The following is a 13,221-nucleotide window of genomic DNA, read 5'->3' as shown; positions in this document are numbered from 1 at the left end:
CAAAACACTCTAGAAACTGCCTAACAACCAACCAAAAAACACTCTAGCAACTGCCTAAGAGCCAGCCAAAACACTGTAGCAACTGCCTGTTAACCAGCCAAAACACTGTAGCAACTGCCTGGTAACCAGCCAAAACACTCTGGTAACTGAGTGGTAACACTCTTCGCAACATGCTGAAAAACCCTAGCAACAGCCTAGCAACCAGCCAAAACACAGCAAATGCCTAATATCAAAACAGCCAATAAACCACCTAGAACAACCTAGCAACCAATGAAAGCACTAAAGCAACTGCCTAGTAACCAATCCAAAACACGCTAGCAACAGCATAGCAACCAGTCCAAAACACTCTAGCAACTGCCTGGTAACCAGCCAAAACCCTCCATCAACTGCCTAGCAGTCACTCAGAAGACAATAATTGAACAACAATTGAATTGAACACCATAGCAACTGCACAGATATACAACACACTCTCAAAACCACCTTAGATCTCCAGCTGCAGGGTGTTAACGGGTGAATCTGGTTTGCTGGAAAGTTCAGTGTACTTGTAGAGTATACGCTGCAGTTCTGCATACTGTGGAAACAATGCCATGCGAGCTTAAAAAAATAAATAAAAATCAGCCCCTTAGATTAATGGTAGGAAACACAAGGTCACAAGTAGTATAAAGTAGGGAACTGGTGGAGTGCCAGGATGTCTTTGTGGGCAAACCTCTAATAATGCCAGCGATCCGAGCGCTGAGGCCAAACCGCTCGACTGTGAAGCCAAACAACAGCAGGGAGTGCGGCCTACTAATTCTGCAGTATGTAGTATAGTGTGCAGAGTATCCAGTTTTCTACATGGAAGATTATTTCCCACAATGCAATGTTTGCATGATGTTACACCTCCTATGTGACAAATGAAAGGAATACTACTGCACATACTGCACAAGCTAACAGTGCGTGTTCTCAGAACTTTAGCTAATGTTGTGGCAAGGTTCTCTCAAAGTAATGAACAAACATTCTATCCAGTAATATTAAAGGGATAGTTCACCCAAAAATGAAAATTAGCCCAAGATTTATTTATCCACCCTCAAGCCATATCCATATTTAAAACTTTGTTGACTAACATAACTAGCTTCCGGCAGACGGCCTATGGCCAAGTCGCAAGTTATTTTGTTTTGCTCAATCCTCTGCGCTTCCGCGTTCATCATTACGTGGTGCGTCAGGTCAAGTGTTACTCTTTCGCTGTAAATCGATGCGAATGGCCGTCTGCCGGAAGCTAGTTATTTTACTTTATAAAGTTATAAATATGAATATTTTTCTTACACAAACGCATCGCTTCACTTCAGAAGGCCTTTATTAACCCCCCAGAGCAGTGTGGAGCACTTTTATCATGGATAGATGCACTTTTATGATGGATAGATGCCCTTTTATGGACAGAAACGGGCATTCACTGCCATTATAAAGCTTGGAAGAGCCAGGACATTTTTTTAAATAACTCTGATTGTATTCGTCTGAAAAAATAATGTCATATACACCTAGGATGGCTTGAGGGTGAGAAAATCATGGGCTAATTTTCATTTTCACTATCCCTTTAAGAGTTATCTTTAATAAAGTTCTCAAAACGTTATTTATCTGAATACACTTGCACGTTCATCAAATGTATTTTTAAATGTTACTACTTTTTGCGGAATGTTCAGAGAACTTTCAAAAGTAACGTTGTAGTAATGTTTGTAGAATAAAAAAGTGGAATGTTCCTTTAAAGGCGCAGTAAGCGATTTCTGAGAAACGCTGTTGAAAGTGGATCGGACCGAGCACAAAAACACACTTGTAGCCAATCAGCAGTAAGGGGGCGTGTTCAATCATGAGGGGGGAGGTGCTTGTGTTGAATAGCATGTTTGTGAATTTGGGGGTGGAGCCATCAAGAGAGGGGTGTGATACTTTTGGGTAGGGCCGTGTTTGTTTTGGTGATTTCAAATATCAGCAGTGTTTCTCAGAAATCGTTTTCTGCACTTTTAATGTTCGCATAATAACCAATAAAACATGTTTTTAGAACATTTAAAGTTTTCAGAGAACATTCAAACTTAACGTTTTCATAACTTGATGGGAACGTTATAAGAACATATTTTTGTTAGCTGGTACACACTCAACACTGTTTGTAAAATAGTATGTTTAACATAAGCATTTCAAACACACATACTTTATTATGTTGCATTTTTAAAGGCCCGTTCACACCAAGGACGATAACAATATATTTTTTAAAAATCATTCTAAATTTTAAAGAATAGCCACAACTATAATGATACAGTGAAACTATATGGTTGGGATCACTTTCAGAACGATTTGAACGACTGATGAACGATAAAAATATTAACAGCCAATCAGAATCCATCCTGCTTTAAAGAGCTCGAAAATTTCAAGCGCACGATGTTCATTATTAAACAGCAAGCACAAACTATGCAAAAGCAGCAGCCCTTCCTGCACTGTCTCTCTCTCGTTTTCATTCACTCCTTCAAGTGGACTATATTAGTGGAGTAATGTAGGGAATAGCGAATGAGGGTATAGGGGGTGATTTTGAACACAGCCATATTTATCTTTCTTGATGTAAACGGGCCTTAATTCGGTAAGTGCCATTATTTATATTCTGGAAATAATAACAAGTCAAAATTAATTCTGGGAAATAAATTCAATCAGTTTTTACTCTTTGAAGTCTATAATAATGAGTCAAGAAAACGCCTCGGTTACGACTGTAACCTCGGTTCCCTGAAGAGGGAACGAGCGTTGCGTCGAAATTGACGCAATGGGGAACGCTTTGCGTGATGACGTCTTGAAGCACATGTAAAATCAGTCCAATGGTGTGGCGGAACGTCAGAGGCGGGTGACGTCACGTACCAGGAAGCTATAAAAGCCAGCCCGAAACAGAAAACGAAAGCCTCGTAGAGTCTGAAGTCGTGCTGACAGGCATGAAGGAGATATGGCAAGGCGACGCAACGCTCGTTCCCTCTTCAGGGAACCGAGGTTACAGTCGTAACCGAGGCATTCCCTTTCAAGGGAACTCGCGTTGCGTCGAAATTGACGCTATGGGGAACGTCTATACCAACGCCACCATAGCTACAAATGTCTGTCCTGTGTGAAATCAAGTGAGCAGCACTAGGAAGACAAAACCTGAGACCCTGGAGTAGAGTCTAGGTCTAAAGAGTAGCACCTGACGAAGGTGTGCGGTGAGGACCAGCCTGCCGCATCACAAACATCCTGCAAAGATACTCCTGATATAAGGGCCTTAGAGGCCGCCATACTCCTAGTAGAGTGCGACCGGACAGCCCAAGGAGAAGGCTGCCCAGCCGCCTCATAAGCAAGTGAGATAGTCTCAACCACCCACTTGCTCATCCTTTGCTTAGACACTGGACCTCCCTTGTTAGGGGACCCAAAGCATACAAACAATTGATCGCTTTTCCGCCACAGGGCAGCTCTGTGGACATATGCGTCTAACGCCCGAACAGGGCAAAGCAAATAATTCGCCTCCTGGTCCGCTTTTCGAAAGGGAGGAGGACAGAAGGCCTCCAAGTGCCACGAGGGAAACGAGATACCAAAGGGTCTTTCCCCACAGACATTCCACCCAAAGGACTGTGGTAAGCACCTACGGCCGCCACATAAACCTTTAAAGTGGACGGGGTCAGACCTGCAGTGAACCGGTCCTGCAGGAACTCCAGAACTGTACCAATTGGGCAGTTGACTGGATCCAACCGACGGTCACTACACAAAGAGGTGAATACTCTCCAGTTCAGGGCATAAAGTTTCCTCGTGGAGGGAGCTCTGGACTGTAGAATGGTCTCAACAACCTCAGTTGAGAGACCTGACTCTATGAGCTGGGCCCCCTCAGAGGCCAAGCCCACAGGTTCCACAGTTCCGGTCGGGGGTGAAAAATCGAGCCCCCTGCTTGGAACAGAAGGTCCCTCCTGACGGGTAGCTCCAGAGGAGGCCCGTCGAGGAGGGACACAAGATCGGGAAACCATACTCTGCCCGGCCAGCGCGGGGCTATAAGAAGCAGGCAAACCCGGTCCCTGCGAACTCTCTCCAGAACTCCCGGGAGCAGAGCAACTGGGGGAAAGGCGTACAGACGTAGCCTCGGCCACGTCTGTACCATAGCATCCAGTCCCAGAGGAGCTGGATGCGTGAGGGAGAACCAAAGTGGACAGTGAGACGTCTCTCGAGACGCAAACAGATCCACTTATGCTTGGCCAAACTCCGTCCATATCAGCTCCACCACCTCGGGGGTGGAGCCTCCATTCCCCGGGCCTCGGCCCCTGTCTCGACAGAGTGTCTGCTCCTATATTCTGGACCCCGGGGATGTAGGCTGCCCTGAGTGACAGCAACTTCCCCTGGGACCACAAGAGGATATGGCGTGCCAGATTGGATAATGGGCGTGAGCGCAAACCCCCTTGGTGGTTGATATAGGTGACTACCGACGTGTTGTCCGTATGCACTAACACATGGTGTCCCCTGAGACCTGTGATAAGGCTCCTCAGAGCCCGGAAGACAGCTAACATCTCTAGGCGATAGATATGCCAGGTACGATGATGGTCTTCCCACAGACCTTGAGATGAGCGACCCTCTAGGATCGCTCCCCAACCCGTGAGGGAAGCATCCGTCGTTAGCAGTTTGCGTCGACAAGGAGCTCCCAGCACTGGGCCCTGGGACAGGAACCAAGGTTTCTTCCACATAACCAAGGCACGTAGGCATCGCCGCGTGACCTTGATTGTGCGAAATGGGTTGCCCCTCTGGGAAAACCCTCTGGTCCTGAGCCACCACTGCAGGGGCCTCATGTGCAACAGTCCAAAAGGTATCCCGTTGGAAGCTGCTGCCATGAGACCCAACAGTCTCTGGAACTGTTTGACAGTGAGTAGCTGGCCTAGCTTTACACTTTTTACAGCTGCCAGGATGGAATCTATGCGTGGCGGTGACAGGCGCGCCTGCATCGACACTGAATCCCAAACCACGCCTAAAAAAGTGGTCCTCTAAAATGGAGAAAGCACACTCTTCTTGGCGTTCAGCCGTAACCCCAACTCTTTCATATGGGCGAGAACAACATCTCGATGTTGAACGGCCATCTGATGCGACTGAGCTAAAATCAACCAATCGTCGATGTAGTTCGTGATGCGAATACCCCGGAGGCGCAGAGGCGCCAGAGCTGCATCCACGCATTTGGTGAAAGTGCGGGGTGATAAAGCCAGGCCGAATGGAAGAACTCGATATTGGTATGCTTTGCCCCCGAAAGCAAACCTCAGGAACTTCCAATGACACGGACGGATGGAAATATGCGTCCTTGAGGTCTATCGTGACAAACCAGTCCTCAGACCTGATCTGTGGCACGATTGTCTCAATGTTAACATTTTGAACTTGAGCTGCATGACTGACTCATTCAGAACTCGAAGATCTAAAATGGGACGCAATCCCCCGTCCTTCTTTGGAACTATGAAGTACTGGCTGTAAAACCCGGTTTCCCTGTTGGAGGGAGGAACATATTCTATGGCCCCTTTCTCTAACAGAGTGTTTACTTCCTGTTCCATAACCAGAACCTGCTCGGGGCCTACCACTGTGGGCAGGACCCCCATAAACCGAGGTGGGCGTTTCTAGAATTGTATCTGATACCCTTTTTCCACGGTCTGCAGGACCCAACGAGAAACATTTGACAGTAGCTTCCACGCTGTCAAAGATTCTACTAGAGGTACCAGCCTCTCGAGACTGGTTTCTGGATTGTGTTGCTGTTGAGTAGTCGGTTCGTCGCCCTGTAACGGCGCACCGGCAGGGAACGACTGGTTCTTTCTATGTTACGCTTGACCTTTCAACATGATTAGGTAATGTGTGACGCATCGTAGAGCTATAGTGCAAGACGAGCATTTGTGGTTAAAAGTATATAAATGTTTATTTTTTAATAAAATGTCCGCTGGTTTGTCTAGATGAGACTCTTATTCCTCGGCTGGATCGTGTCGAGACTTTGAAGCTGCACTGAAACTCGCATTTGGACCTTCAACCCGTTGGACCCCATTGAAGTCACTATATGGAGAAAAATCCTGGAATGTTTTCCTCAAAAACCTTCATTTCTTTTCGACTGAAGAAAGAAAGACATGAATATCTTGGATGACGTGTGGGGGGGGGGGGTAAATTATCAGGAAATTTAAACTTTGAACTGAACCAATCCTTTAATAACAGGAAACGTTCGTCGAGCTTGCTTTTCGAACGAACGCCCTGCCTATCTTCTGGCCACTCAACAGATAATCGCTCGACAGCTCTTGTAACAACATCAAGCAATTCCTCAAATGCATGAGACTGAGGTGGCGAATCCTCAGACTCAGCGTCAATACTAACAATGTCCAACTCCTCAGAGCTGGACAATTGCAGTATTGGTGCCTCCATCGGGGGGGAAGAAACCGCAACGCGTGCTTCCACACCCTGATAAGAGGCACTGGATCTATCAGAAAGAGGCTGAGATAAGGCAGAGCCCGTCTCAAAATCCACTGATAGATCCATTTGCGAACCCCAGGTCTGTGATCGACGCCGTGCCTCGGCAGCGGCGGGACCAGAGCCCTGGGGAACGCGATCCTAACCCTAACCCTAACCCTAACCCTAAAGCCAGGCGGGATCTGAGCGTACGCATAGGAAGCGCATCGCAATGCTCACAGCCAGCACCCTCGAGTGCTGACTGGGCATGCTCTTCACCCAAACAGACAACACAAAGAGTGTGAGTATCCCCACTCGTTAAATAACGCGGGCAGGGGTGAACACACACTCTAAACTGCTGCTGCTTACTCGCCATAGTTCTGAATATATATATATAATACAATATAGACAGACAACACCAAATAACAAGGTCAGATTTCACACAGAGCGCAACTGAAGACTCAGAAAGCTTTAGTTTTCTGTTTCGGGCTGGCTTTTATAGCTTCCTGGTACGTGACGTCACCCGCCTCTGACGTTCCGCCACACCATTGGACTGATTTTACATGTGCTTCAAGACGTCATCACGCAAAGCGTTCCCCATAGCGTCAATTTCGACGCAACGCGAGTTCCCTTGAAAGGGAACCAGTTAAAATGCAGTTTTTTGCAGTATTATTTCTGCTTTATACTTGAGACATTGAGAGAATTGCATTATGGGATGCAAGTATAAAGAAAAATACAGCAGGAATAGTGTGAGTATTCTGAACAAAGCCATAGATTCATTTTTAATGGCTGCACGTCTGCTGTAGTTTCAGCAGAGGGCGCAATGCCACATTTGTTAAGTCACGTTTCTTTGTTGGCAGATGCAATCAAAGCATGAAAGACCTTGTTGTTTGGCTGTTTAGTTTATGATACTAGTGTATTGCACAAAAACAAGCAATCTTTCAGCAGTGAGCCGTGTGTGTTTCTGTAATGTCATGCCAAAGCGATGTCTCTGATTGTGAGATTTATTTGCTCAGTGAAAAACAAACGAGGAGGCCAAAGAGGCTAAATCAATTTCATATTTTGGTATTTTCTACATCAAAGATTTATTTAGACACAATCTAAACTGATACGACCCAGTCTGGTCTTTCAGACTAAACCCCCCGCTCATGTTTCCAGCATGTTCAGCCAATATGTCCAAGTCTTATCCTCTCTGCGGAGGCAGCAAATGTCTTGTGGAGGTGTTGAAGAGAAACAGGGACAGGGAGATGAAGTTCATGGTCATTCTGTCCCAAAAAATGCACATATTGAAATAATCTAATGTTCAGTGACAATTAACACAGATGAAAGTAGCTAAAAACATTAAAGCAGCCTAGAAACACCCTACCTAGCAACTACCTAGCAACCAGCCAGAGAACCCTAGAAACCACCTAGAACAACCAAACAACCAGCCAAAACACTCAAGCAACTGCCCAGCAACATGTTAAAATACTCTAGTAACTGCCTAGCAACCAGCCAGAACATCCTAGAAACCACCTTGAACAACCTAGCAACCAGCCAAAACTTTTGCATGTTTAGCACCCAGCCAATACATTATAGCAACTGCCTAGCAACCAGTCAAAACCTAGAAACCACCTAGAACAACCAAGCAATGAGCCAAAAACACTCTAGCAACTGCCTAGCAACCAGCCAGAACACCCTAGAAACCATCTAGAACAACCTAGCTAGCAACCAGCCAAAACACTTTAGAAACTGCCTAGCAACCAGCCAAATCATCCAAGAAACCACAGCCAAAACACTCTAGCAACCAGTCAAAATACTTTAGTTACAGCCTAGCAACCAATAAGAGCACCCCAGAAACCAGCCAGAACATCTAAGGCACACCCCATCAACCACCTAGCAAGGTCATAGCAACAAGCCATAAACACTCCTAACAACTTCCTAGCAACCACTCAGAACACCCTAACAACTGCTAAGATATATGGCAAGCTGTCAGAACCATCTTGGTTTTAATGGGTAAAGCCGGTATGTTGGATAGTTGGAAGGTTTTTTTGTTCAAAATGTATATAATGAACAAGTACATCATGAATCACTCAGCGAATGTTTACTGTAGAAGCCCGTCCTGCTTCTAATTTACAAGGAATGGTTGTAATTCTATTAAAAAACAAATAGTTTGTTATTTGGCTCACTTTCAAATCCTCACAGACAACAGAGATCTACTTACCACACAGAAAAAAAGGTCAAGCGTCACTTGGCGGCCATCTTGCTAACATCTTCAGCAGCTGTTTTCTATGGGCAAACAAGTACAGCATCCAAAAGAAAGATATCAAGATCAATCAATAATATCAGTTATACATTTCAAATTAGCAATGCAAGTGAACAACAATGCTATCATGAATTTGTAAAAAATAATAATAATAATTCTGTCACCCAGAAGACCCAGCAACATGTTAAATCCACTCTAAACCCCTCAGCAACCATATGGCAACATGTTAAAGCATCTCTTAACACCCCAGCAACTGCATAGCAACATGTCAAAACCACTCTATGCACATTAAAACCAGTCTAAACACCCCATCAACCACATAGCAACATGTTAAAGCATCTCTAAACACCCTAGCAACCACATAGCAACATGTTAAAACCACTCTAAACACCCCAGCAACCACATAGCAACATGTTAAAGCATCTCTAAACACCCTAGCAACCACATAGCAACATGTTAAAACCACTCTAAACACCCCAGCAACCACATAGCAACATGTTAAAGCATCTCTAAACACCCTAGCAACCGCATAGCAACATGTTAAAACCACTCTAAACACCCTAGCAACCACATAGCAACATGTTAAAACCATTCTAAACACCCCAGCAACCGCATAGAAACATGTTAAAACCATTCTAAACACCCCAGCAATTGCATAGAAACATGTTAAAACCACTCTAAACACCCCAGCAACCACATAGCAACATGTTAAAGCATCTCTAAACACTCTAGCAACCACATAGTAACATGTTAAAAACACTCTAAACCAGGGCCGGAGTGGGACTCATTTTCAGCCCTGGAGTTTCATGCCTTAGACCGGCCCACTTTAGTTCCCGACTGACTATTAAATTAATGTAATTAAACCCTCAGTATATAAGGCCCAATCTTCCAAGGGCTATCTGGCCCTTCCCCCTACCCCTAACCCTCCAACCAAAAGAGAATCGAGACAACCCTACCCCTTCACGGGAACGCGCAAAACGGAGGGGTCAAGGGCCAAGGGGTGAATTGGGATTGAGCCTAAGTCTGCAATAGTGCTCTGTTCTGTACAGCCTTGTAATTCATTGTATTTTTCAAAAATATAATTTTCTTTTCTGTGCAATATCAGTACACAGGGTTTTATAAATACAGAGGTCCCAAAAGTGATCTAGGGGGTTCGGGGGCATATTATTTTTCCACAGTCATTGGCAAAGAACATCTGTGTTAAATAGGAATCCATTGTAATAAAGTTATTCTCATTATTATGCAATAGGCAATTGCTCTACCTGCTCTCCTCTCTCATCTCCATCTCCTTCTTCTTCTCTCAGTTTCTTTATCTTTACCTGTAAATCTCCCCTTCCTGAAGCTGAGCTTAGATTGATACAGTCTTTGCAAAGTGATTATTTATGTCGGTCGTTTAAAATTTCTATCGTAAAACAGCTGTTTAGTTTAGCAACGTGCACCTTATCTCGTGAAGTGTCGCGTTGGGATTCGCGCACGGCCGCGGCTCGCGCTTCTGTGAACATAAATCCCGCTTGCTTTGATCGGTCATATCAAACATTTTGCCATTTCTGACGAGCGGTGTTTGAGTGCTGAAGCAGCTCAGATGATGAGGTCGGTTATCGTCGCGATATGCGAATCATTGCAGCACCAAATTAGTTAATATTAGGCAATTATTTCACAATGTTCATTATAGGCTACACTCAGGAAAAATTACCTCAATGGTCGGTACGGCCCTGACTCGTAGGCTATTTGGCCGCTTTTCTAGAGATGTTTTATTATTCTGGCCTTTTCAGCGCCGCCTTTGTGCCTAGGCTATTATTATCCATGTTTTGTATCTCTTATTTTTTGTTCGCACATCTCTAACAAAGTGACTTTATTTATGTTTTGTGGGGCTGCGAGAAAATAATTATAAAAAAATTGTGGGGCTGCGCTATGACTGGAGCCTATAGGGAAAGCATTCAACCCAGTGCCATGACAACACCGGCCCTCCTGGCCAATAAAACAGACCGGCCCACCGGGAATTCTCCCGGTGCTCCCGATTAGCCAATCCGGGCCTGCTCTAAACCCCTCAGCAACCACATAGCAACATGTTAAAGCATCTCTAAACACCCCAGCAACAACATAGCAACATGTTAAAACCACTCTAAACACCCCAGCAACCGCATAGCAACATGTTAAATCCACTCTAAACACTCTAGCAACCGCATCGTAACATGTTAAAAACACTCTAAACACCTTAGCAACCGCATAGTACCATGTTAAAACCACTCTAAAAACCCCAGCAACTACAGAGCAATGCTGTGATATCCATCCACAATACATAGTATCATGGAAATGTATTTTTCTTTCTTCAGTGTAGTTAAATATAACAATAAAATGATACAGAAATCGATTTTTAAATGCATCTGAAGTTTAGTTGTCCACTTGAAAAATGACTTATTTAAAAAAACATTAAATTTTTTTTTGAAAATGTATTCTTTGTCTAGCCCCACTATAGTCATTCAGAAACACCCAGGACTGTTCAGACAGGAAGTACTCAATACAGACATGAGGTTTTGTTGTAAACGTTAACTGGTTTGGTCATAGCATTTAACCATCAAAAAGACCAGAGTAACAACATGCTGTTGCCCTAGTCTTTCATTGTCCTCAGATGATCTCAGGTCTTCTCTGCGTGAGATCATCGTTCGTTGTCATTTCATGAATGATTATCATTATCAAAGCAGTTAATTCTGTTCCAACTGAGTCATTTACAAGGACACACCGGCCTGAGGATAATAGCCATCATGTGTGGAAACTCAGTTGTGGTATGAGGAGGATTGCAGTCATGCAGCAGCTTTCTGGCACAAAGTCTTTTTTTGGATTCAGTGTATTACTTAATTAATATAATGAGGCAGATTTATAGAGTTTAGCAGGTCAACAGTGTCAAGACAAAAGGGGTTCTTATTTAAAGTGCCCCATTATGCTTTTTTAATATTAGCGATTCTAAACGATTAATCCATTGTTCCTATTTGTATCACTGTGTATCGAGTGCTGAGATTCAGATATGCTTATACGCTTTCGTTTCTGACACACGCTGGTTGACTAATTACAACAGACTAGGCCATATTGGCAGCAGCCATATCACCCTGTTGCCCAAGACTGGTTGCCCACTGAAGCTAAGCAGGGCTGAGCCTGGTTAGTACCTGGATGGGAGACCTCCTGAGAAAACCAGGTTGCTGCTGGAAGAGGTGTTAGTGAGGCCAGCAGGGGGTGCTCACCCTGTGGTCTGTGTGGGTCCTAATGCCCCAGTATAGTGATGGGGACACTATACTGCAAAAAGAGCACCGTCCTTCGGATGAGACGTTAAACCGAGGTCCTGACTCTCTGTGGTCATTAAAAATCCCAGGATGTCCTTCGAAAAAGAGTAGGGGTGTAACCCCGGCATCCTGGCCAAATTTGCCCCTTGGCCTCTGTCCATCATGGCCTCCTGATCATCCCCATATACTGATTGGCTTCATCACTGTCTCCTCTCCACCAGTAAGCTGGTGTGTGGTGGGCGTTCTGGCGCAATATGGCTGCCGTCGCATCATCCAAGTGGATGCTGCACATTGGTGGTGGTTGAGGAGATTTCCCCATCTATGTAAAGCGCTTTGAGGTCTCAGAAAAAGCGCTATATAAATGTAACGAATTATTATTATTATTATTATTATGACCAATCAGAGCAGAGTGGACCAATCAAAACAGACTAGGACATCTGACCAATCAGAGCAGAGCAGATCAATCACAACAGACTGAGCTGTCTGACCAATCAGAGCAGAGTAGACCAATCACAACAGACTGAGCTGTCTGACCAATCAGAGCAGAGTAGACCAATCACAACAGACTGAGCTGTCTGACCAATCAGAGCAGAGTCGACCAATCAAAACAGACTGGGTCATGTCTGGGTCATCCAATCAGAGCAGAGTAGACTCTTGAAAAGGCGGTTTAGAGAGACCGATTCCTTTATTCAACCATTTCAGCACTGTGAGAAAAGAGCTGATTCAGCAATGTATATTATGAGAAAAAGTGTTTTTTATTATTTTAATTTTTTTATGCATGTAAACCTATTGTAGAAGATCTCCAAAACAAAATTAGTAACCTTTAAGAGAGCATAAATGGGGAACACCACTTTTGTTTAAAAGACACTACTTTCTTGGTATCTTATGTAAAATAAATACATTTAAAAATAATATAATAATAATATATATAATAATAATAAAATGTAAAACATTTTTCAATCAACATCACTAAATCTTTATATTATTTGCAAATAATCAAAATAATTAAATTAAACGAATTAAAATAAAAAATATATAAAAATGTTTTATAAGATGTCATTGATTTAATTTAATTATTTTATTTATTTATTTAAAATACTTCTATCACAATCTCACATGCTCCCTGCAGTTTCATTATGAACCTCTAGGGGTCCGCTAGCCCCTGGTTGGGAAAACCCTGATGTGGTTCGGGTGACTCAGGATTATTCAGAAATAACATTTGATAGTTTATTGAGCAAGGTTAATTTGGTTGCCCTTGGCTTTCTGCAGGGGGTGGATTGTCTCAGC

This window comes from Leuciscus leuciscus (genome assembly GCF_965113295.1).
Source record: "Leuciscus leuciscus genome assembly, chromosome: 15".
Taxonomy (NCBI): Eukaryota; Metazoa; Chordata; class Actinopteri; order Cypriniformes; family Leuciscidae; genus Leuciscus; species Leuciscus leuciscus.
The sequence above is the reverse complement of the archived record's forward strand: the minus strand, read 5'-3'. Positions refer to the sequence as shown.